Below are 24676 nucleotides of genomic sequence, written 5' to 3' on the forward strand. Positions count from 1 at the left end.
TGGTAGGCTTCTTGGTTTCCATAATTTTGCTTTCCATTTTTCTTGTTAACCTGAATGCCTTCTCCAATGAGTCAGGTTCCCAAAGGTGAACCTCATGTTGGATATTATCCTTTAAAGTCCCTATGAACACATCAATCCTATTCTCCTCTAGAATATATTTTACCCTTATGTTCAATTTTTGGAAGTCCTAAATGTGCTCCATCATTGAACCCTTTTGTTTGAGATTTATCAATTGGCTAGAAAAGGTGTTGCTTTTTGTGTCCTCATAATGTGTTATCATTTCTTCCGTTAAAATTGCCCAAGTGACAATTTGTTTACGAGAGCAAAGCCATCGATACCATACAAACTAATTTAGTTCCAAATATAAAGTTGCAATAGGTACCTTTTGTGTATTTTTCACATCATGGAGATCGAAAAATTGCTCCATTTCTAGTATCCATGTTCCAGGATCCTTGCCATCAAACTTGCTCATATCGATTTTTGGAACATGGCAGGTCTTCAATCCAACATTAGCGTCTATGAAATCATGATTAACATTTCTTTTGTTCTCATCATGAGTTTCCTTTACTACCCTTTCACCATTAGTAATCATTTCTTGTAACAACTTATTCAAATTTATCTTCAGTTCTTCCATCTTAGCATCCTGCCATCCATCTTAACTTGCATGACATTCATATTAGCTTCCACGCCATTCATCTTAGCTTTAGTTACATTTTGTGAGAGTGAAATTTGTTGTACTTGGTCCTATAATTTTGATATATCATGTTTCATTTCTTCCTCTTCTTCACGAGTCATGCTAGAGCTTTTAGGTTTCTTACTAGTTGTTTCCATTTTCTTTCTTCAGGTCATCAATTAATGCTAATAATTCTTCACTATTACCTTTGAATTCCTTCAAACTAATTTTTCAAACCAATCGTATGCAAAATTTAAAAAAAAAACTATACACTTTTTTTTCACTTTGTAAGAGCTCGATAGTGAATCTGTTGTATCTCTGTAACTGCGGATCTCGAATATTTGAAATTGTGTCCCACAGTAGCCCTTTAATCCCTCTTTCTAACCCCACAAGTCTGATCAATATTGGATTCTCCAAGGAAGAGTTATGCCAAATCTCCCACGATGACCTGATTATAGACTAGTTCAGTAGAGCGAACTTGTACAAAATGCCACGTGTCATTGTTTCGACCTTAGTACCTAAAACTGATCTAAATAAAACTACAGGTCGTCTTCTTTCTGAAACTTCATACGAAATTTCAATCTGATGCTCAGAACAAAAGTTATGATAATTTTACCCAAGTCACTTGTTTGGAATGTAATTCAAGAGTCTGCAAAAACCCTAACTTCCTCAGATCATATCTCTAAAAATATAGCAAGGCAAACTCTGAAATTTGGTCCCAAAATTCAGAACGGGTTCAGCGCAAATGGGTTTTTGTTTTAGCTTCTAAAACTCCGCATAAAAAAATTTCTAGCAAAAATTCCACGATGACCTATTTGGAGCAACGAAACCCTAGAATCCAAAGCTCTAATACCAAATGTTATGAAACCAGCTCACAAAAAGATAGAAAAGATTGATCAATGCCTTAAAAGTAAGCCTCTTCGGGGGGCAACATCCTTTACACTACACAAATGAACAATTCTTAGATGATACAAATGACTAAACCTCCCTTCTATGTATAGGAGTCTAAGGGGTCACAATATAATCAAGCCGACCTAACAGTAATAACATAAGGACACAACAATAACAATAGTGGGTTTCTATGGGGCACACTAATAATAATATGGGGACAATAGGGGCACAATAATAACAATAAGGGATACAATGACAATAGTAATGGGGGGAATCACTAGTATTATAGCGACCTAACATGTTTCGTGACTCTACAGCAACCTACAGAAGTTGGTGGGTGATGGACAACAAATTCTAGTTGGCAGGGATGCCATTAAGGGTATGTTGGGTTGCCATGTATTATCGGTGCCCTTGATTCACATACTTAACCAGTAGGGAATTCATAATTTGACTAGCCTTAGAATGGACAATCACACTCCCTTTTCTACCTTAGTTTGGCCTTATGCTAGACAGATCGGTATACGAGATGACTTGGTTGAAGAATGTGAATCTTTCCATTGTCTTCTCACACAGTCGGACATATCGTTCTCCCAATGTCTAGATCAACTAGTCTGTGGTGGGCGGAGATTGAATGAGTGGATTCCAGCCAAGGAAGTGTATGATTACATTTCTTCTAGCATCCACACTCTTCCCCTCGCAGGCTACACCATAAATTTCTAGGTTTGGGAAGTCACTTTAAAGATCAAATGCTTCACCTTGTTAGTTCTATACAACTGCATCTTAACCTGAGAATGTTTGTTGAAAAAGGGGTTTGTCGGGCCCGGTAGGTGTTCCTTATGTCGGACTGACTCTGACGACTACTCCCATCTATTTCTGCATTATCCCTTCGCCGCTTCCATTTGGATTGAGGTCCCTCTCCTCCTTGGTATCAATGTCCATATTGACCTCTCCTACATCCACACCTATATTGTACCCTGGTCTCTCCAAGCCAAAGCTTATAGAATGGTCCCCCTACATGTCTTATGCGGTATTTGGATAACTTGAAAAAACTGATCTTTGAAGGCATTCCTCCCAACTCAATGACTGCCTCCCTCTGGATTGTGACATTATTTATGGAAGTTGGTCCCTGGTCTCCAAAAGCCACATCCAGAACCACTTCGTTTGTTGATTTGGAGGGAAGATTCCCGATCTGCTACTTTGATGGTGCTTCCTTGGGCGGGGTTTGTGGTTGTGGAGTGTTTCTCAAATTGGACCCCTCTGTTCATTATAGATTCTATTGGTATGCTGGTTTTGGAGACAATTGATGAGTTGAGTTGCTTGCATTATGGGGAGCCCTCCAATGCTCCAAATGGCTACATTTAGACCAAATCCGGATCATCGAGGACCCCTTCTCGGTGATCCGGTGGGCTCAGGGTTGGCATGCTTTCGAGGTTCCCTCACTTTATAACTAGGTTCAGTTGATCATGGGGCTGAAGTCTATCTTTTTGGAGGTCTCTTTCCAACATGTCTACTGCAAGCAGAACTCTGAATCTGACCTACTTTCAAATCACGAGGTGTCCATGCTTCCTTGGTATATGTTCTTTGAGGTTCTCTACAGTGGTGCGATCTACGGGGAAAGCGAAGTTTGGATTCTAAACTCTATCTCCTTGCTGTCTATTTTTTCTTCTTATTTTACATGTGTTGTAGCCTTTCCATTCTTCTACTATCATTGTTATATTGTCTTTGTTTTTTTTGGCAATGTTTAGAAATTTTTTTGTTGACATTTAAAATCTTGATACTGGATGAAAAGGTCACTTGCACCCAGAGATATTTCCCTAATTAAAGATCGAATGAATATGTAAAACATTCTTATTAATATATGAGTGTTTTGTTTTTTTCTTCTTAGAAAATGAAGAAATCGCTAAGGTTGTATAAACAAGTCAATAAAGACTTCCGTATCATTTGGCTCCATATTTGGTTCATTGCATCACCTAAATAGAATATGGGAAATGCCAATTTCCTGGTATAGAACAAGAATGGTTAACGATGCTACATTAACCTAATTCTTTTAATATGCGCACATTATGTCCGTGTTGCAGTGGAAAATTTTCCTTACTTTGACACTGTTAACATCAACTTGTGATGATAAAGCTAAAGAATATGATACAGTCGCCATGAAATGCTCCGCAACCAATCGCCTCTGGACTTTTCTGGTTACAGTTTTCGGGATAACGTCCGTGATGAGCTGCCCTTTTCAGTATCTTGAAACTTGCCAAATTTTTCTTCCATAATTTCCGGATTTCGATTTCAATTGCAATATGCCCCTCTTTTGGAACCGCCGCTACATTGATCTGTCACGTCACAATAACCAGAGGAATCTATTTAGCCTTTTAAATCTTGATATTAAAAGCTATTAGCTAGATCTCAAAAAATATGCCCGAGTGCGAGGAAATCACCTCCTCTCCGTATTTTTCTTCGCGAACTGCAAAAGCAACAGCTCTGTCATTGCAGGTGTGTGACAGTGATGCCGCGTCTACTTCGATTGGCGATATTTTCTCTCCTATAAAACACATTAGAAATATTAATCAACAAATAAATCTAAAAGGTTTTGGGCATGTAACTATCTTACAATACTAGCAAATTTGCATTTACCTCCTCCGTTGATGAGCTCATTAATCCGACCAATGAAGAACAACTATCTGTCACTGTCACTGTCATTGTCAAATTAGGTGCGTTTGTGTTCAGTTGGATCTTGCTGCAGCGCAGTTAATATGCCTACCGCTAAATAATCTATCTGCTGAAATATACAGCCCTGCCCATTAACTGCGGCCTTGAATAAATCTTGCCGTGTCTTCTTAGAAAGGGTCGTATAGTTGCCACTGCAAGTCGGTTGCACCTCCTTTTTGGAGTATTTAGTGGAGCACAAGTGTTTCCAGCTAAAGGCATCTACTACCACATGGACCCGCACCCTGTCTCTGGTCACCAGGACCGCTCCTTTGTTTTCTTCAACAAAAATCATGATTGTGAATATGGAAACTGACCATAATCCACTCCATCTCCTTTAGAATCCCAGCCAAGAAACACAGCATGACGCGCCAAAACTAATGCCATACAGATTCGACGCTACAACAAATATCTAAATGACATTATTATTTTTTTAAACAAACACTTTCTCCCATCTTGTTTTACGTTTCAAAATGCCATGCATGGTGCGCGCTAATGCCATGTTGGCCTGTGGATATCGATAACTGACATTTAGACTTATCAAAATTCGGAGGAAGCATAAAGGAAAAGAGACAGTGGTTGGAAGAAGGGAAAATGTGTTTTCTCTAAGAAATTAGGTGAGGAGGCACATTCGTGTATATTTTAGTAATTAAATTACAGTTAAATTGTGGTGTATAGGTTGGTTTTTTATTTTATAGATAAAGACGTTTTATAGATTAATTTGGTGTTTTGTTTGGTTATAATTTTAAAATAAAAAATATATATATAGAGAATTTTAACACAATTCTAGTTTTTATGTTTATAATTTTTAGTGTTTAAACATAATGTTTGAATAATTATAAAGGTTTTTTTTAGTTTAGGCAAGTAAATGAATATATTTTGTACTTGTCATTTTTAAGTATTTTTTTTAATTATAGAGAATCAATAATTCATTGGAATAATTTGGGTGAGCCCAAGGTCAAATTTACTTATTGTCATTATAATGGTAAAATTATATCCAACCATTTACAAGCCAATTATAGTAATAACTCATGACTTAGTAAGAGTCGAGACATCCCAACTCCACAAGAAACTCTATTTTAGGGGTTGCGTATTCTTTGAGCCTTATCACAATGGGCTAAGATGTCCCTCACATGAGGGTAAATGGGATAATAAACCATTATCCCAAGTACTCGGTGTAAACCAACATGTTATTTTATGTAACTTTAATTACACCATAAAGCATTTTCCTTATGAAAGGGTTGCATACTCTTTGAGCCTTATCACAATGGGCCAAAATGTCCCTCACATGAGGGTAAAGGGGATAATAAACTATTGTTCCAAGTACTCGGTGTAAACCAACATGTTATTTTATGTGACTTTAATTACACCATAAGGCATTTTCCTTATGAAAGTTATGTTTGATTTTGAATTGTTGTATTGTTTTAGTTGTTGTGCTGAGAGACACTCTACAGCTCAATATGAGGGAGATTTCTAAAACCCACTATGAGGGAGATGTCTACAGCCCAATATGAGAGAGGTTACATTTTAAAATAATAAAATAATGCTTAGATTTAAAAATTTAAAAATAGTAAGAACGAAATAAAATCAGCCTTCCATTTCCATCTTAATTTTACATCAACTTTATATAGAAAGGAAATATAAATGAAATTAAAATAATTTTAACTCACTTTTTAGTATAAAGGAGATATACAATTACTTCACTACTTAATATGGAGTTGAAAGAGAGCATGTAAAAATAATATTATTGATATTACATGATGTGTAATTTATTTGGTAATTTAAAAAAATATATATATTAATCACAAAAAGATATTTGAGCATCAACCATAAATAAAATATTTAAATATCCATATTAAATAATATAATTTATATCAACAAGAAAAATAAAGTATTTTAAATTAAATTTTTCTTATATTTTCACCATTTATTAGGATATATATATATATATATATATATATATATATATATATATATATATATATATATATATATATATATAAGATGAATACAAGATTTTTAATATAAATATATAGAGATCTTATTTCATTGATAGGTGCTTTCTAATTAAAATATGAGGGAGATTTGTATTCCTTCAATGTTTAATATGGAGTTGACATGCAACATTTAAAAATAATATTAATAACAAAAATAATTCAATGTATACATACATATATAGAGAGACAAATAGATAGATATGTAACATTTCGAAAAATATTATAAATAATAATAATATAGAGAGACACATTATATCCTATAAATATATGTTTTCTATGAGGGGGCATATATTAATATTTTAATGTAGAGAATGTGATTCATAAATAAAATATTTCAATGGAAACTATGTATCTATGTATATATTATATAAAACAAGTGAAAATAAAAAATGATTTATAGTTAAAAAAACATTAGTGAGTTGTTCAAAATTAGAATAGATCCATCTTAACTCAGAATCTGCGTGAAACTTGTAATCAACCAAAGGATAGATTCTTAGATGAGGAAGAGCGAGTCTATAGAAATTTTGTACCTGTGTGAAATGGTATAGTAAGTGAAAATTCTGAGGTAAGAAAGCACTTACAACGAGCAGATGTGAATCCAATGATGTAAATTGTGTACCTGTTTGAAATGGTATAGTAAGTCACAGGGAAATAGATTTGAAAGTTATGAGGTAAGAAAGCACGTTACAACCAACTCAGATGTGAATCTAATGATGGTAATTTCCATTGAGATTAAAGTCAAAGAAAAAAAATGTGTGTGATAATTGTCTAACAGAGGTGGTAGAGTTTCCTTATTTTAAAATACAATTGATAGATTTTGAGGACAACTACATAACAAATTCATATTTCAAGGAGGGAGATGAACAATAAAGAGATACAAATTCAGATTCCAAGGCATATGATCAGTTGGATAAATCTTACTTTCATATTTTGACGCAAGATTTCAACAAGCAGTTCCAAGAATGAAGGCATTCAATTAGCAATTAATGAAGCATCTCCACATTTATTTCAATTCTATTGAGATTTATTTTATTTTTAATCTATTTATTAGGAGTTGATCCCTGAAAGCTTGAAATAAATTCATGATTAGAATTTTCTATATATTGTTTTATTTGTAATGTGGAAGGGTTGGATTTTGGGTTGAAACCTTCATATTTTTTTAGTAGCCTAATACTTCCATAATTTAATTAAAGGCTTCTCGCTTCATTTTATAGCAACATTGTTTTCATGTTTTTTTTTTCTAGTATTCATAATTTGTTTCTACATACATCTGAGATTATATAGAAATATGGAAAATGTTGGGTTGAATGTCAACCTCCGTGACATCCCATTGCAAAGTTATGTTCTTTACTGAGTAGATCAAGGTGATAGTGTGTCACTTCTAATCCCTCTACACCAATATATTATTGCTTCTATATCAATTCTTATATGTATTATTGTTTGCTATAGATATTTTTCTATACGCTTCTGCTCATTTTAGATGAATAGATATTTAGGGAGGATATTTGATCTTATTATATCTTCTTCATTCTTCTATGAATACATCTAAAAAAATTGTATGTTGCTATTGTTGAAAATCAACACTTTGATTAGGTCTCTGTAGGTATGGTTTTATCTATTAAATAGGGTTTTGTAACTCATTAGCAACCACCCATTCAAAAACCCCTAGGTCTACCCATTGTGCTTCATAGGTTGTTGTTCAGTGACATTTCACAACATTAAAGCCTTCTAACATTTGAGGGAGACCCCTCTGGTTCAAGGACCAACTTTGACCTAAAGTGGTTGAGTTGGTTTCTTGGAGTGGTTTCCATCCAATAAATTGTCTTCAAGAAAGAAATAGAATAAGCATGATATATAATCTTTTAAAAATATAATTGGGTACAATTGTTGAGTTTACTTTTGAAAATACTTGAATCATAACACCAGTCCTTGATTAGTGAGCCATTTCGTTCTTCTTAGCCTTCAACTTGTTTTCTTCAAATTGCTATAGAAATTTCCTATCTAGAGAAGCTTAATGGGCTATCTAATTTATACAACTTTGCAATTTTATTAATTTTATTGAATTTGAAAGAGGCTATTACCCTTTTGGAAGGATTCACAATAGTACACGTTATAATATCAATATGAGCAAGGATATATCATACCCAATCATAATATGGAAAGATAGTTGGACTTCTATCTACCTTGTGTAAGCCTAATTTTTTGACGCCTTTAAAATCTTCTTCATATCAATCATATTCTTCCTCAAAATCCTCAACTTTTAGAGACCATAAATCTTTTCCAAGTCTAGAAAATAGTTTAATCTTATTTTATAAGTGGTATATGAATAAAAAGCTGAATTTGGATTCTATAGCTGCAAAACAAAACAAAAATATAACTACAAATTGAACAAATAAATACATGTAACAACTTCAATATCCTAAAGAGTAAAAAAAACATATTCCTATAATGGTTATACATGCTAAAGAATAAGGAAATAACTCCTCATGATTATGAAAACATGAAGAGAAAACAAACCCATCATTATAAGAAGTACAACAACTCGCATAAAAAAAAAAATTAAAAAAAAAACATTATTGCATTATTAAAATATAAAATCATTTGAAATTTTTTTATTTAAATATAATGGGTAGAAAATAAATTATATAATTATTTATTTAATCACTAGCCACATTTGATACTTATTATTCTACATATGAATGATATTAAAATAATAATAGAAACAATATTTTGACATTTGATACTTATTATTCTACATATGAATGATATTAAAATAATAATAGAAACAATATTTTGTAATCAATAAAATTTCAAAGATTGTGAAGATTGTGTTAAATTTTTAACAAATTAAACAATACGTAAATTTTATTATAAGATGGTTGATTTCAAGGGACTTCGAATTTAAATTTGAGATTACATGTTATAATACAAAACAATGAACACAAATTCAAGATGACGTCCATGTGGATATTTCAGTTCAAAGAGTAAAATCGAGCAAAACTTTATAAATTTCTAATTTGTGTGTATATAAACCAAGAAATTGCTAAGGCCGTATGAACCAGTCAATAGAGACCTTCATCTCATTTCACTCCATATTTGGTTCATTGCAAAACCTTGATGAAATTTCCTGGTATAGAACAAGAATGGTTAACCATGCTATATTATTCCAATTCTTTTAATACGCGCACAGTGTATACGTAATAGTAGGTGTCCCAGTGGAAGAATTACCCCTCACTTTGACACTGTTAACATCAACTTATGAAGATAAAGCTAGAGAATATGATATGAGTTTAGGCATAAGATCGTAACAAAGAGAATAGAAATGGAGCGAAAATATTTGCGTTACGCTCCAAATTTAGTAACCTTGGCAGCCGATACAGTCGCTATGAAATGTTCGGCAACCAATAGCCTCTGCACTTTTCCCATTGCAGTTTTTTGGATAGAATCCGTGATGAATACCCTTTTCGGTATCTTGAAACTCGCCAAATTTTTGTTGCATAAATCCCGGATTTCGCTTTCAGTGACAATAGTCACTCTTTTGGAATCACCGCCGCGTTGATCTGTCACGTCATAATCACAACTAAAGGAATCTTTTAAATCTTGATATTTTAAAGCTGTTTACTAAATTTAAAAAAAAAAAATCAGACTCGAGAAAATCACGACAACAACTAACCAATGGCCATAACATTCACCGTGTCCATAATCCCGATTCCCGGCGACTCCACCTTCCCTATTCAGCTCTAGTTTATTTAAAGCAGTTTAAGAGTATTGGTGACAGTAGCATCCCAGTAGCTTGGAGGTGATGGCATGTACCATACGACATGGGTTTGGAGGTGATGGTTGCACCATACATTATAGTATGTTTATGTTAATCCAAGTTTTGAAATGTACGAAATTGTTTTTTTGCTTTGAAAGTTATGGAAATTAGGATGAGAAAATCCTACAAGGATTTTTATAAATCCAAGTTATAGTTGTTAAATTTCATATTGAGACAATCTTAGTCCAACATCTTTGGGTTTATAATATTAGTCCCTTGGGTTTAATGTATTTCTCATTTTTCGTGTAACAGGGTTCATCAAAAATATAACATAGATATTCCTTGGATGAGGAATTAAATTTTGCATCTAACGAGTACTCCCGCTTGAAATTTGAATAAAATCTTTGAGAGATAAGCTGAAAATACAAGTTAAAAAAGGTAGTTTTATTATTTTTAATCTTTTTACTTTTTTACCTTAAAAATGCTTAATCATCCCCCATGGTTGACATCATCATCTTGAATCCTATTTGTTCTTAGAGTGGGCTTAATGGTTAAGAGCATGTGTTTCCTCCTAAGAGGTCACAAGTTCAAACCCAGAGGGGGGTAGAGTATGTATGCCTTGCTAGACTTAGTAGTCAAATCGTTGCGCGGAGGTGGGTCCTTTGTCCTACAAACAAGGGGTTCTCATACACCAATTTGGTGTCTAGCTTGGCTGTGACCTTAAAAATGGATATTATTACTATTATTATTATTATAAAGTTTATTTTGGTGGAATAATTTTAAACCCAAGGGACTAATATTATAAACCCAAGGTATATAAACCCAAAGATAAATATTGTAAACACTAAAAAGAACACAGTTGACAATGGTTGATCTTCATATAGAGACAATCCTTGTCACAATGGGATGTTGGACCATGTTGACCATGCTCAACCATGGTTGATTTTTATATCAAGACAATCTTTGTCACAATGCGTTGGTTGACCATGAATGATCATAGATTACCATATTAGACTTTATAAAAGATGGTTGACTAACGCTGACCATGATTTACCAAGGATGATCATGGTTGACCATGATTTTCATATTGAGACAATCTTTGTTATAATGTGGCGTTGGGATATGGTTAAGACAATGATTGATTTTCATATTGAGATAATATGTGTCACAATGTGACATTGGACCATGGTTGAAAATTATTAACCATGGTTCACCTCAATTGCTTTTGTAAAACATGTTGACCATAGTTGAATAATATTAAACCTTAAGGTAAATATTATAAACAATAAAATAAACAGGGTATGGAAACTATTTGTGAACTCTGACACATCTTGGTCCCTTCCCTTCTGTAGCATCGTCCACTTTATGTATTTGTCTTGATAGCTCTCGACAAGGTAATATTGTTCCTTGATGGCATCTTAGAAAGAATTCCAAGTGGGTGTGGCTTAAAACAACGAGGGTTCACTCTCATCCTTTTGTTCACAATAGGTTTCCCACCATTCGTTGACGTGTAGGACAGCTTTTAGAAGTGCAAAAGTAATCTTTTCCTAATTGGAAAAGTTATGAACTAAAAAATATCCTTCCAACAGATTTAACCATTTATCTACGACAATTGCATCTATCATGCCTTCGAACATGGGAATATCGAAGTTAACTTGTACCTTAAAAGGAGTGGTGCCTACAGAGTGGCTGTTGGATGAAGATGCATCGCATGTGAGTAGTCATCGAAGGATCTGGACAAAGTTATCCATCATCGTGTCCCTTTGTCGCTCAAGGGCTTCCTTGAGCAACATTTTGAAAGGATCTCCTGCCCCCTTGTCTTTCTTTTCTTCTACCATGGGAGGTCATCAGGTTTTGCGACGCTGATCTTGCGATGGTTCAATCAGATCAAGCCCTAACTCCTTATACCATGACCTCGTTGCGGACATGCAAAGAAAAACAAAGAAAGAGTAGATCGCTCTGATACCACTGATTTGAACTTAAACAGGAATGCTACAACTTACAAATATAATCATAAACAAAGAGATGCAGGAGAAAACACTTCATTTCATTAATAGAAAAATAATGAACTATGTTTACAAATATAATGGAAATAAGATAGCTTGGGGAAAGGTAGCTTATCTCTAAGAAGAGATGTGGCAGTTACTTAATGTATATAATTTCAATGTTCTTATATAAGTTCCAATGTTCTTGAATTTACTAACAAAAGTACCAAATTATAAATACTTATTTTCTCTCGAAGTTGTCTACCACAAGATTATGGAAAGGAGAATGCGCCTCCCAACCCACGAGAACCAGAATCACACTTGGCAACCTACCCCCTCGTCCCCGAGCCAATTTCATGCTTAAAAAAACAACGATGCTAACTTGTCTCTTGACCACCTCATCCCAACTAGCTTCAGTCATTGACACTGAGTTCCACTGGATGCCCAACTTGAGAACTCATATCTAGTTTTATTTCTTTCTCGTCCTCCCGGACTCTACAAAACCAAAAATAAAACATCCTCCCTCTCCCTCATGTTCCCAATACCCTCTTGGCCTCTCAAGATTACTTTCCCCTAGAGAGAGGAACTGGGCAGCTAACTACCAGCCCTTAATTGTTTTAACTATTTTTTGAGCATGAAATCTTGTCTCACATCCATCCATTCGTAATCTTTTAGGCAACCCATTCTTAAAACATTTTCCAGAAATACATTTATTTATTTTATACAAGACATTTGTAATTTCCAATGAGTCTTTTGCTGCAATAAAACAAAGCAATCCTATGAATTATGCCAACAATTGAGGGGTGTCACATCACTATAGAGACATTTATTAACCATTATGACCATGGTTGATGATGGTGGAGCATGCTTGACCATAGAAGATCATTATTTAATATTGTCGATCATGGTAGATGATGGTTGTAAAACAATAATACGAAATATGTGATGTATATATATATATATATATATATATATATATATATATAAGAATTAATACGATATATGCATACCTACATTGTGAAGCTAAATTTTAGCGATTTGGCTGACCTGTTTTCTTGGTTTTAAATGCCACCAACAACATATGTAAACAATAAAAACCCATTTTATGACATTCATGGGGGACCTTTCCTCGATATTTGATTCAACCTTGAAACATGCCAAATCATAAAGAAATGTATGACAAACCATGCCAACAGTGTGGGATTATTCCCAACTTTGATACAACACGCAATGCAAACTATATATGAAACCGATTATGTTTCCACATGTCAAAACATCACTAGGTTCAAACGATCTGAAACTTGCTCCATCTCACTATTTGAACTATAAATTCAATCTCAATGGAGCTTGCAATAGATTTGTTGGCTTGATTGCCTTGAAGTTGTGACCCAAAAACACCAAGCCATCTATAGATCAACGCATGCTCTAGATTCGTGCCTTATGCATAAAGATATAACAAATTCTAAGCATGTACTTATCGCTATCAAACTAATTGTTAGTATTATTTCTAATTACAGGGTTTTGTGGCAGCATGAACAAATTACAATTTGGATTGAGTGAGATTTGGTTTTTAATAATTCAAAGATCCGATTTGAAGAAAAGATGATTGGATCATAAGGATATTTGATTGGATCCATGAAAGGCCAAAAATGATGGTGAGGCTTTAGCAACATCTAAGCAGGATTGAACAGAGATGGAGCTGGGGCAGGACGCTATTGGACCATGGAGGAAAGCACGAAGATGAACAATGATGGTTGTGAGATAGAACTGAGATCAAAGAAGGGGGAAACAACTATCCTCAATGTGGCAACCAAAAATTCTACCACAGGAACCCAAAAAAAAAAATCTGAATTTTGAAATTTGGTTGTCTTTTGGCTCTGATTTACCATTGGTTTGTTTGTTTTTGGTTGCAGGCATGCTACAGGCAAGAAAAAATCGCTCAAAATCCCTTCATTTGCTAGCATGATAGAGTGAAAACGAGGATCATTACTCGCTGCTAGCGAATGATGGTTCCACTATATAAGCTCTGGTTGAATATGAGTAAATCTTGATAGAGAAAGATGAGGACTCCACTATGGCCATGATAGATTTGACTGCAACAATTAAGCACAAAATCTCATTCGTAAGCTTTCACGATGAAGGGAGGATCATAATCATTTCATCCATTGTAGTTTTGAGTTGGAAAACAATGGTTCCACTGCAAAGAGTTGAAATCAATCAGCCAATTGTAGAATAACAGAATAATAAAAGGAGAAATGACCGAAAAGATCCTTATTGCGAGATCAAAGAGGAATTAGGCATCTTTCTTCAACTAAAATCTCATGTCGTAACATATGATTTGACCAAAACGCTCAAAATCAAATTGAGAAAAACTAACCAATTGTAGCTTGATGAACACAGAAACGAAGAGATCCACAAGGGCTACGATATCTAGATTATTTTTTTTTCTAAGTAAAATTAATCTATTGATATAGGCAATATGTACAAGGAGGCTCTGGCCTTAGCGGTGCTGGGTCAATGGGATGACCATTCTATTCTTCCAAACTTGAAAATGAGACTGACCCAGAAGGGGAAACTAGTCCCAACCCAAAATTGAAAAGTTTCAGCTGCCCACGCAGGGACTATAGTTCTCATATACAAAAAATTGGAGTTAAGACTGAGTAGATCCATACTGGATTCAGACTTGACCATGTTTAGTCGATCAGTGGGGACAAAATTCCAAGATGTTACAACCAAGAAGGAAAAAAGACTGTAAAAATACTAGACAGGATGCAAAACAACAAATGACAGGTGACAAAGCTGAACAGAAGCCAGCTACTGCTCGCCACGTAATATGGCAGCCAGCTGCTTGATTTCCTTGGTAAGTTCCTCCTCCTCAATCGGACACCACCCGTAGACTTCAAAGCCTGTGTATTCTGCATGTCTGCCACCTGCGTTGTCCTCAAGTTGAATGCCCTTATCCTTTCGGTGGGTTTCGTTTTCCATAGTTCGCGGATTGCTGCTTGAGGGGAGGTCCTTATCTGTTGTCGAAAGTTTGGAGCTTGGCTCCCCTGGTTCGAAATTAAAAGAAGGAACTTGGCTAAAATCCCTACTAGACGAAGGTTCTGAATTGGACTCAGAGAATTCCTTGGAGCCCACAGTGATGGTGACCATAATTCTCGGCTTGTTAAGGGTGCTTTGGAATTGGAAGTGAGCTCGCTCGGAGGAGGCGTTGGTCACTACGTGCAGGGGGTGCTTCTAGAGAGACGTGCCCCACTGAAGCTAGTTCTTCCTCGCTCACTTCTCATGTTCGGATACCTGCCATGGGGGCTAGGATTGGAGAGGGTAGGCGACAGGGAAACTAAAGGGGAAGAAGAGGCGGAGGCGGGATGATGGCCAGCTCACGGAGCATCACCATGATTGCCTCCATGCCTGTTGCTCAATCTGTGGCGCTATCTCATGGGTCTGATGGAGAGAAGCTCCGCAGGAGGGAGAAGATGGGGTTCCGCTGAATTCACAGGTGTAGCAAAGGAAGGAGATGGGAACTCAAACCGCTAATGGCAGAGAGGGGATTGGAGTGGTGAATACCATTGCCTAGATCTGCACAACATAATAATCTACATCTCCTTCTAGTAGTAGTGCGGAGGCTCGGTTCAGATATGGAGGGAGGACAGGAACAGTTGAGGGGTTGAATGGAGCTAGGTGGAGTCTCCTGATCCATATTTTGGGAGTTGCCAGGGATGTCTTGAAATTCCTAGGTGGTTAATGTTGCCAGCCTGAGAACCATTATTTGCTTTGTAATCACACAAGCGGTGGCACAGATGGCTATACAGATGGGCCGCCTATTTGCCCACTTGCTTGTGCGCCATAAATTCCTATCTACCACCCGCATCCGGGGATGTTGCATCCATTTGCACCAGCTTGGTGAATTCCTGTTGGTGTGAGGCATCTTTTATGATTTCTATCAGCCCTTTGTGGATGGGTATATCATCTAAAACACCAAGGTTGGCTAAGTGGTCAACCATTTCGTTGCCAATTCTCTTAATGTGTTTGAAAGTGATGGCTTTGTTTCTTGCTAGAAGTTGTTCAATGTTTTCCAGACGAGCAGCAAGATGCCAGCTATAGGAAAGTTTTTCTGCAGAGGTCCCTTGAATGATTTGTTGAGCCATGTTGATGAGAATTTGGGAATCTCCCTCAATGATTAGGGGGAAAAAACTGTGTTGATGTGTGAGGATTAGTCCTTGCCATAATCCCTCTAATTCCGCTGAGTTGTTGGTATCCCATCCTATATTACCTAGATATAATAAGAGAGGATTGCCTGAATGATCCCTGAAGATTCCTCCAAACCCGGCCTGACCTGGATTGCCTTTGGAAGTGCCATCAAAGTTGAGTTGAGTGATTCCAAAGGGTGGCGGGTACCATTTGCTGGGAGGTTGTTGGGTGGAGATAGACTTGGTGGGTAGATCCTTAAATTGGATGGGCTTGAGATTCTAATTCATCCATATATTTCTTTCTTGTGGTTCGGTGGGGAAGTCCTCCTTGCTCCAAGACTGTAGTGCCAGGGTTTCCTGCAGGTTAATGCACAGAATGTTCCAGATTATTTATGTGGGAGTGGTTTGATGCCTGAATATACACCTATTACTTTCCTTCCAAATAGTCCACATGATGTGTCTCAGCAGTATTTTCCAAAGAGCATTGAGTAGGGGACTTTTATATGGATTTTTGGCCCAGAGTCGAATGGTATTGGTGATGTCTTCTCTATCTCTCCCATCTTTTTGACATCTGAAAATTGTTTTCTCCCACAATTTGCTGGCTAGAGAGCAAGAATGCAAGAGGTGCAGTATTGTTTCCTCCTGCTGCTCACAATTGGGACATCTTGATGGGCCATGGATGTTTCTTTTTCTAAGGTTGTCCCATGTGAGAATTCTTTTGTGGCAAAGTAGCCAGAGGAAGGTTGATATTTTAGGCCAAATTTTGGAATGCCACACTTTATCCCAGAGAGGGTCCTTATTTGCTAGAGCGTTGATTATTAGATTGTATGCCTCTTGGGTGGTAAAAGTGCCACGAGGTTTGTATCCCCAGCGAAGGATGTCCTTTTCTTCAGAATATCTGATTCGCCTGTTGGTTAATTCTGTGTTCAGCTCCCTGTACATTATCTCTGTTCCATTCCTTATAATATCTTCTGCTTTGCGCCATTGTCTATACCCCTAGTTTAGGGTGGGAAGCCAATACTGGCTGACCGTCTCCCATCTATGTGTTTCCTCGTCCTCTAATGGGGGCAGGAAGATTAAGCTGTGGAGATTGGGTCTTTGCTGCCAGAAATCTATCCAGAAGCACGCATGATTGCCATTTCTTATCTCCCAGAAACTGTGCTTGTGAATTAGGTTTCTGTGCAATCTAGCCGCATCCCAGATTAGGGAACCCTTCTCTGTGCTTATTAGCCTTATTAGGTCATCCTTCGATCTGTTATCGGCGTACTTTTCTCTCCAAAGGATTGCCCAAGGTGTATTTGGGAAAGAAAGCCACTTCCACCAGATTCGAGCGCCCATGACTGCGTTGCTATATTGAGGGTCCCAGAGACCAATTCCCCCCATGCTTTTTGGGAGGCAGGCAGTATCCCACTTGACTAAAGCCCATTTGCGATTCTGCCCCGTAGACCCCCATAAGAAATTTCTTTGGAGGTTTTTGATTTTTTTGAGAACCCATTTGGGTGCTGCTAAGATAGAAAACAAATAAAGAGGCATTGATTGCAGAATGGATTTGATCAGGATTAGCCTGCTAACCATGTTTAGGGCTCTGAAAGTCCAGGAGGTGAGATGGGATTCCAGCTTGTCGAGAAGGATTTTCCAAGAAGAATGTTTGAGAGCAGAATCAGTAAGGGGGGCTCCAAGGTACTTGGAGGGGAGAGCGGCAGGCGAAAAGCCCAAAATGCGGATTATGGATGATTGAGTTGCTGAAGGGGTGTGAAAAAAGAAAATCTGAGATTTGGCAGTATTAATACTTGCTCCAGAAGCAGTGGAGAAATCATCAAGGAGGGCTTTGTATTTTCTGGCTTCCTAGCATATTATCGTCCACAAATTGTTGATGGGTTATAGCCGGGGAGTTGTGCAGGGATATGCCTTTAAGCTGGTTTTCATGAAGCGCATGCTTAATGGATCTACCTAATCCTTCAGCCATGAGAACAAAGAGAAAAGGGGAGAGGGGATCCCCTTGGCGTATGCCTCTGGAAGGTTGAAAAGGGGAGGAGGGAATACCGTTAACCAGGATAGAGAAGAAAGCTGAGGAAATTAAGCTCATGATCCATCTAACCCATATGGGTGAAAATCCAAAAGCTATTAATATAGACTGCATGTAAGTCCAACTTAGCTTATCAAAGGCTTTTGAGAGATCGATTTTAAGGAGCATACCTGATTTTTTATGATGCTTTAGAGAGTGAATGATCTCATGGGTGAGTATGATCCCATCCATGATTTGCCTTCCTTCCACGTAGCCCAATTGTTCTAGCGAGATGAGCATGGGAAGCAGCGGCAATAGGCTATAACTTTGGAGATAATTTTGTAGATGACATTGCACAGGGCGATCGGCCTGAATTTATCGGGTGTGTTTGAGCACTCCTCCTTGGGGATGAGGGTGATAAAGGTGGCATTCAGGGAGGGAAGCATCCAGTGAAGCGTTCTTGATTCTTCAACTACTTGCCATAATTCCTCTTGGATATATTCCCATAATTGGAGGACAAAAGTGGAGGTGAAGTCATCTGGGCCCAGGGCTTTTCCTTCCTGCATCTGTTTCATAGCAGAGTCCACCTCTAGGAGAGTAACTGGGCGGAGAAGCAAATGATTGTGTTCTTCTGTGATCAGCTTAGGGATGTGCGAGAGAATCTTGTCAATCGCAGGCTTTCTGTTGATGGAGGGTTCTAGATGTACCGATTTGAAGTGCCTGATTAGTTCCGTTTCTATGTCCCCATGGTTTTCCAGTCTTTCTCACTATTGATTGAGAATGTGGGTGATGTTGTTTTGCATTCTTCTTTGGATTGTAGAGTGATGGAAGAATTTCATGTTCCTTTCCCCTTCCTTTAGCCATTTTATTCACGGTTTCTATTTCCATAATATTTCCTCCTGTCTCTCCCTTTCTTTGATATGTGTCTATATCTTCTTTTCTTGTTCATTGCAAGCATCAGTCCTGCCTTCATTGATGATAGTTTGCTGGAGCTTCTCCATCTCCTGGGTTAAAGCTTTTTGAGCTTGAAAAATGTTTCCGAAGGTTGCCTTGTTCCATTATTTGATTTGCATTTTTAGGAGTAGCAGCTTTTGTTGAAATTGGAACATTTTGGAGCCTGCAGGGGGGTCAAACTTTTCCAAGTTTTTTGAACTAGATCTTTGAATTGAGGATGGATCAACCAGAAAGATTTGAAGTGGAAAGGTTGTTTGGAGGAAACCCCGAGCCTTTACCATTGAAACGAGATTGGCCAATGGTCTGATCCTGCATATGGTAGGATGGAGGTAGAGAGATCTCCTCCATGGTGTATGGCATTATCAGATATCAAGAATCTGTCAAGTCGAGAGGCGATTTGATGAGTACCTGACCTTTTGTTGTTCCAGGTGAAAATCCCATTTTTGTTGGGGAAATCGATTAACCATTTGCTTTGTATGAACTTTTTGAAGTGCTCACTTTCAATTTCCAGTCTGATTCTTCCTCCTATTTTTTCTTCTAACTTGGTGATCATATTGAAATTTCCTCCCATGATCCAGAGTGGAAGGGATCTGTTGGCGTTAAGTAGGGATAGCGTGTCCAAGATGGCGATTTTGTTGTCAGCAATTTGTGGGAAGTATGCGTTGGTGAGATGACCATGCACATTGGTCCCTATGACATGGAATTTGGCTTGAATGAAGTGGTGATTAGCATGAATGTTTGTAAGTTCAATGGCTTGAGAATTCCAAGAGATTGTTATGTTGCCCGAGGCACCTATGGCATCCACCACCGAAGTGTGGCAGCTGTTCCAAGCTTTCGAGAGTGTGGAGTTGAGTAGAGTACTATTGCACTTGGTTTCTTGCATAAAGAAGATGTGAGGTTTTTCCTTCTGAATCAGATTTTTTATCATTCTGTATTTCCCTGGGCCATTCAGCCCTCTTACATTCCATGAGATGAGCTTCATGGTTCAGAGTTGGGGAGTGGCTTGTAGTACTTGGTGAGTTTTGAATATCTGCCAGATTCAACCAACATTTCCCCAATGAGGATAGTTCTCTGTAGATCTATATTTCTCCCTCTTTCCTTTGTATCCTTGAATAGGTTATTTTCATCCCAATGACTTCCAGGTTGGATTCTGAGGGATCTTTGTTGATGTGCTCTAGATAGTATGACTTCTAGACTTTCTAGCTGCCTTGCTAGAATCTTATCATATTATTTTTGCTTGCATGCCTGTTCAAGGCTGAAAATGTCCAAATCTCCTAGATCAATGCTTTCCGGTTCTTCCTCCATTTGCTTGAGTTCACACTATCGGGAGGAATGTTCACAGCTGAATTGGGGATGAGCATCTAGTTATCAATCTCCATGCTATTAGGTTTGCAAATTGAAGCTTTGTCGGGGCCAGATGGGAGGGAAGGTTGGGGTATCTCTCAATCCTGAGACGGCGAAATGCCCTGCTGGGGGTTCTCAAAGGGTGGAATAGGGATATCTGGGGCTGAGGATGGGAAGGGAGGTTCCAGTGCAGAGGGGTCGGAATGGGCTAAGATGTCGAAGCTGTTGCTCGACGAGGGGATAGAGATGCTGGCAGGGGCATGATTAGGCTGAGAGGAAGGTTTCTTGTGAGATCTCTTCCTAGAGTTTACTTTAGTAAAACCTTCTTGATCTGTATGCTCAGAGGCAGTATTGGGTGAGGGCTTGACATTGAGCGGGCAATCACGGAATAGATGTCCATGTGCATGGCACTTACGACATCTAAAGGGAACATGCTCATAATCTAGAGTTTGAATCCATTCGAAATCATCATGATAAATAATTACCGAGTCCGGTAGTGCTTTGTTCAGGTGCATGTAGATGCAGATGCAGGCATATGAGGTATATCTTCTGTGTTTTGTTTCTTCTGCTACTTTGATGAATTCTCCCAGCCCATTTCCAATGTCTTTTAAAGTTTCCTCATCCCAGTATTCCAGCGGCAGAGAATATAACTGGATCCAAACAGGTGCTGAGCTGAGATCTTCTTTGTCAAGGTTGAATCTCTCAACCCAATCCCTTAGATAGAGTCTTGCTGCATTGAAGAAATAAGGACCATTATCTAAGACCCTGTTCTGATCTTCTATGCAGTTGAAGATGGCCGTGAAGAAACCTTTCGGTCCAAGCTTCAGATTGATGTGTCCTTTTGGTTTCCATTTGGCTGCTATCCAACCCTGAAGGGCTTTCTCCGTGGGCTAGAACCCTATAAATTTCCCAATGAGAGCATGGTCTTTCATGTATTGGATTTGGTTATTGATTCTCTGACTGGGCAGTTCAATCTTAGGCCATTCTGCAGTGACTGGTTTGCAGGTTTTGGAAGTCGTTTTGGGTTTGTCCTCATTTTCCCCAATCTTTTGCTGCTTATCCATTGGTATCTTTGCTATGCTCTGAGATTCATTTGACGGATCAGTGTGAGGCTGATCTGTTTGCGCCTAATGTGCAGAGACGATGTCACGATTGTTCAGAGTCCTTGGTGACTAAATCGTCATGGGGGAGGCTCCGTGTCCTCCCCCATCAGGGAAGCCATTGTAACATAACTGTGCGCTTGCGGTCTATGCTGTTGGGCTATGCAATGTTGAAGGAACAGGGGCTCTAAAAGCAAAACAATGCACCATCGTTGTGAGTGATGAAACCCTAAGTCATCGTCTGAGCTCTCATGATCAGGTCCCTGGTTTGGAATTGGGTTTATCGTTGACAATGTCTAGATTATTACTCTACCAAATATTATAAAAATGATCTGAAGATATCGTTGAAAGGGCAGGGATTAGAGGGAGAAAAGAACTCTTATTCATTATCACATTAAATGTATTTTGTTGTAGAATTTACAAAGGGAATTCATTAGAGGAGGATACTGAGGCAACGGTGCCATGAAGAAGAAGAAAGAGAAGAGTGCCAATCTAAGTGCGGAAAAGCCAAGTGCGTGGTATGCCTAGGGCCTTTCCAAAGCAGGCAATGGTGTCATGTGATCCCTGAATGCAGCCATGCCTTCCATCTCAAGTGTGGGGATGCCTGGCTCTCAAGGCGCTCCATCTGTCCCTTGAGTTCTTCTACCGATGGCAACTGGAGCGATTGGCAGAGATGTTTGGGGTTTTGAAGAAAAGGAAGATGCGGCTGGTTTTATATAGAGATTTCGAGTTTGAATTTCATTCTCCCGTGCACAATTTCAAAACATGGAGTGACATGAACATACTATGATGTATGGTGCATGCCATCACCTCCGAGCATATGGCGTACCCTATGGTACATGCCATCACCTCCGAACGCATGGCGTACCATATGGTACATGCCATCATCTCCAAGTGACCCGCATGCTACTGTCACTAGTACTCTTAAACTGCATTAAATAAATTAGAGCTAAATAGGAAAGGTGGAGTCACCGTGAATTCGTCGAGAATCAAGATTATGGACATGGCATATGTTATGGCCATGGGCATGGTGGACCTGCTATCGATGCGTTAAAGGCTTGATAGTAGGTTGGTTAGTTGTTGCCAAAAATCACCTCATCTCCATAGTTTTTATCTGGAACTGAAAAAACAATAGCCTTTGCCAATGCAGGGTGTGACAATAACAACACATGTACTTCAGTTAGTGATATTTTCTCTCGGGAGTAGGAGTAGTCTAATGAGTAGATGGAAAGCCTTTTGGATTTTACACTGTCCCATTGCTAGTGAGACGACTCCGGCCAATCCCTGTCAACTCGGCGTGGTCCATCTCTCTCCATCTACGTCTCCCAAACGCTATGTTTTCCTCACAGTTGGCATAGGACGAATTTCTACCGTTATATTGGCGTGTTCTGTTGGCAATTTTTGACAACCCGTCACTAAGCTAATCATTGGTGACTTAGTGCATGGCACCATACCATATCATAATATGTATAACTACCAATTGCACAAAAAGGTGCAAAAGAAAGAGAAAAAACAGGGAATGTAGAAGGTAATAATCAATTAATCCCCAAACAACCTTTCATAACCATCCAACAACACTTCCTCTCTCTAATGCTCCACCATTGAAGAGGATTCCATTGCAAGTTTTGAGTCAGACACAACACCCAGAGGAAGGGTTGCCCGCTTGCCTCCAGGGCCAGTGCCATCTATCACCTACGTCTGAGAAATATGACTCTCATATAAACAAGAATTAGATGACGGATCGTGGCATTTTCCGGTCCAACCATTCCACAATCTCGGTGTTTCGAGGCCTCTGTATTTAGTTATTCCCAGAGATATCAATCGTCAGCTCGAATTCCCAGAAGGGCTTCCCTCTAGTGCCAAACCTCTCCATGTTTCAGACTTATTTTGGCTCAAACTCCACAAAAGTATTAACAAGAATCTCATCTGCCAATTGCCTCGTGAACTCCATGTGCTGCTTTGGGTTTGCACAAAGTGCTCGAGGACAAAAAGGAAAAAAAATAAAATCAAGGGTAGTTGAAGAAAGACCTTGAAAAAGTGACGAACCAATCAAGTTGAGAAGAGGTGGATCTAGTACTTGATGTCGATCTGGAACATGAGGTTTATGCAAAGGAACCAAGGACACCACCCACAGATTATGACAAAACATGAATGCTAGATGCATAGTAATGCATAGGTAGAGGCGAGGGCAGGTAAAATTTTAAGAACCCCCCCTAAATTTACATATATAATAAATGGGCGAATCTCCATGGTATATAGGAAAAACGGAAGGCGATTTTATCAATAATATGATATGTATATATAATCTTTTGGCGAATCTCTCACCAGGCATGGCGAATATTTTACTCAATTATAAAATCTTTTGTTTATTGAATACACAAATGAAATCATTGCATTTCTTTAAATTATCTTTTGAAATCAAAATTACCGAAATTACATATCGATAACCTAGTGGGTGTAGGATAAAGTTCACCCATGCCATTCACAGAAAGCATGAGAAAAGACCTCATACTATATATAAAACCAAGAAAAATTCAAATTCATCACTTCTAGGGACCTCGTAACCACCCTGCCAATACACAAGTATGTTCCTGTTTGCAATTAGAAAAATTACCCAAATTACAATCTGTTTACTCCAGCATATGCTGGAAAGTTATAGAAGGATGACTAGTGCAATCAATCCATTCCTTTTAGCCCTAGATTTGTTTCAGTTTAAAACAGAAGTATACAAATATACTTGTCCAATGTCTATGCTTTAAGCATTCACCTTAAGATGTTTTTACAATATAATTTCCTAAGTCTATTTAATATCTTCATTATCATAAAAACCAACCTATATCCATCTTAACTCCACATCTACCACTCTTAGGGGGATGAAATCTATTTATCCCTCTGAGCACTTGGTAGACCCAGAATTAATATGGATCTAAGATGATAGAATTTCCCCTTTAAATAGTCTATACTCACATGAATACCATGGTATTACAATGGGTCAATACCATGGGTTATCATAAACTTGGAGCTTAAAAATTACTATTAGTAATTTATAAAAATTAATAAAATTAATAGTTGATTTT

The sequence above is a fragment of the Pinus tabuliformis genome, chromosome 9, assembly GCF_031772625.1.
Source record: "Pinus tabuliformis cultivar Carrire ecotype Pingquan chromosome 9, CPIR1, whole genome shotgun sequence".
Classification (NCBI taxonomy): Eukaryota; Viridiplantae; Streptophyta; class Pinopsida; order Pinales; family Pinaceae; genus Pinus; species Pinus tabuliformis.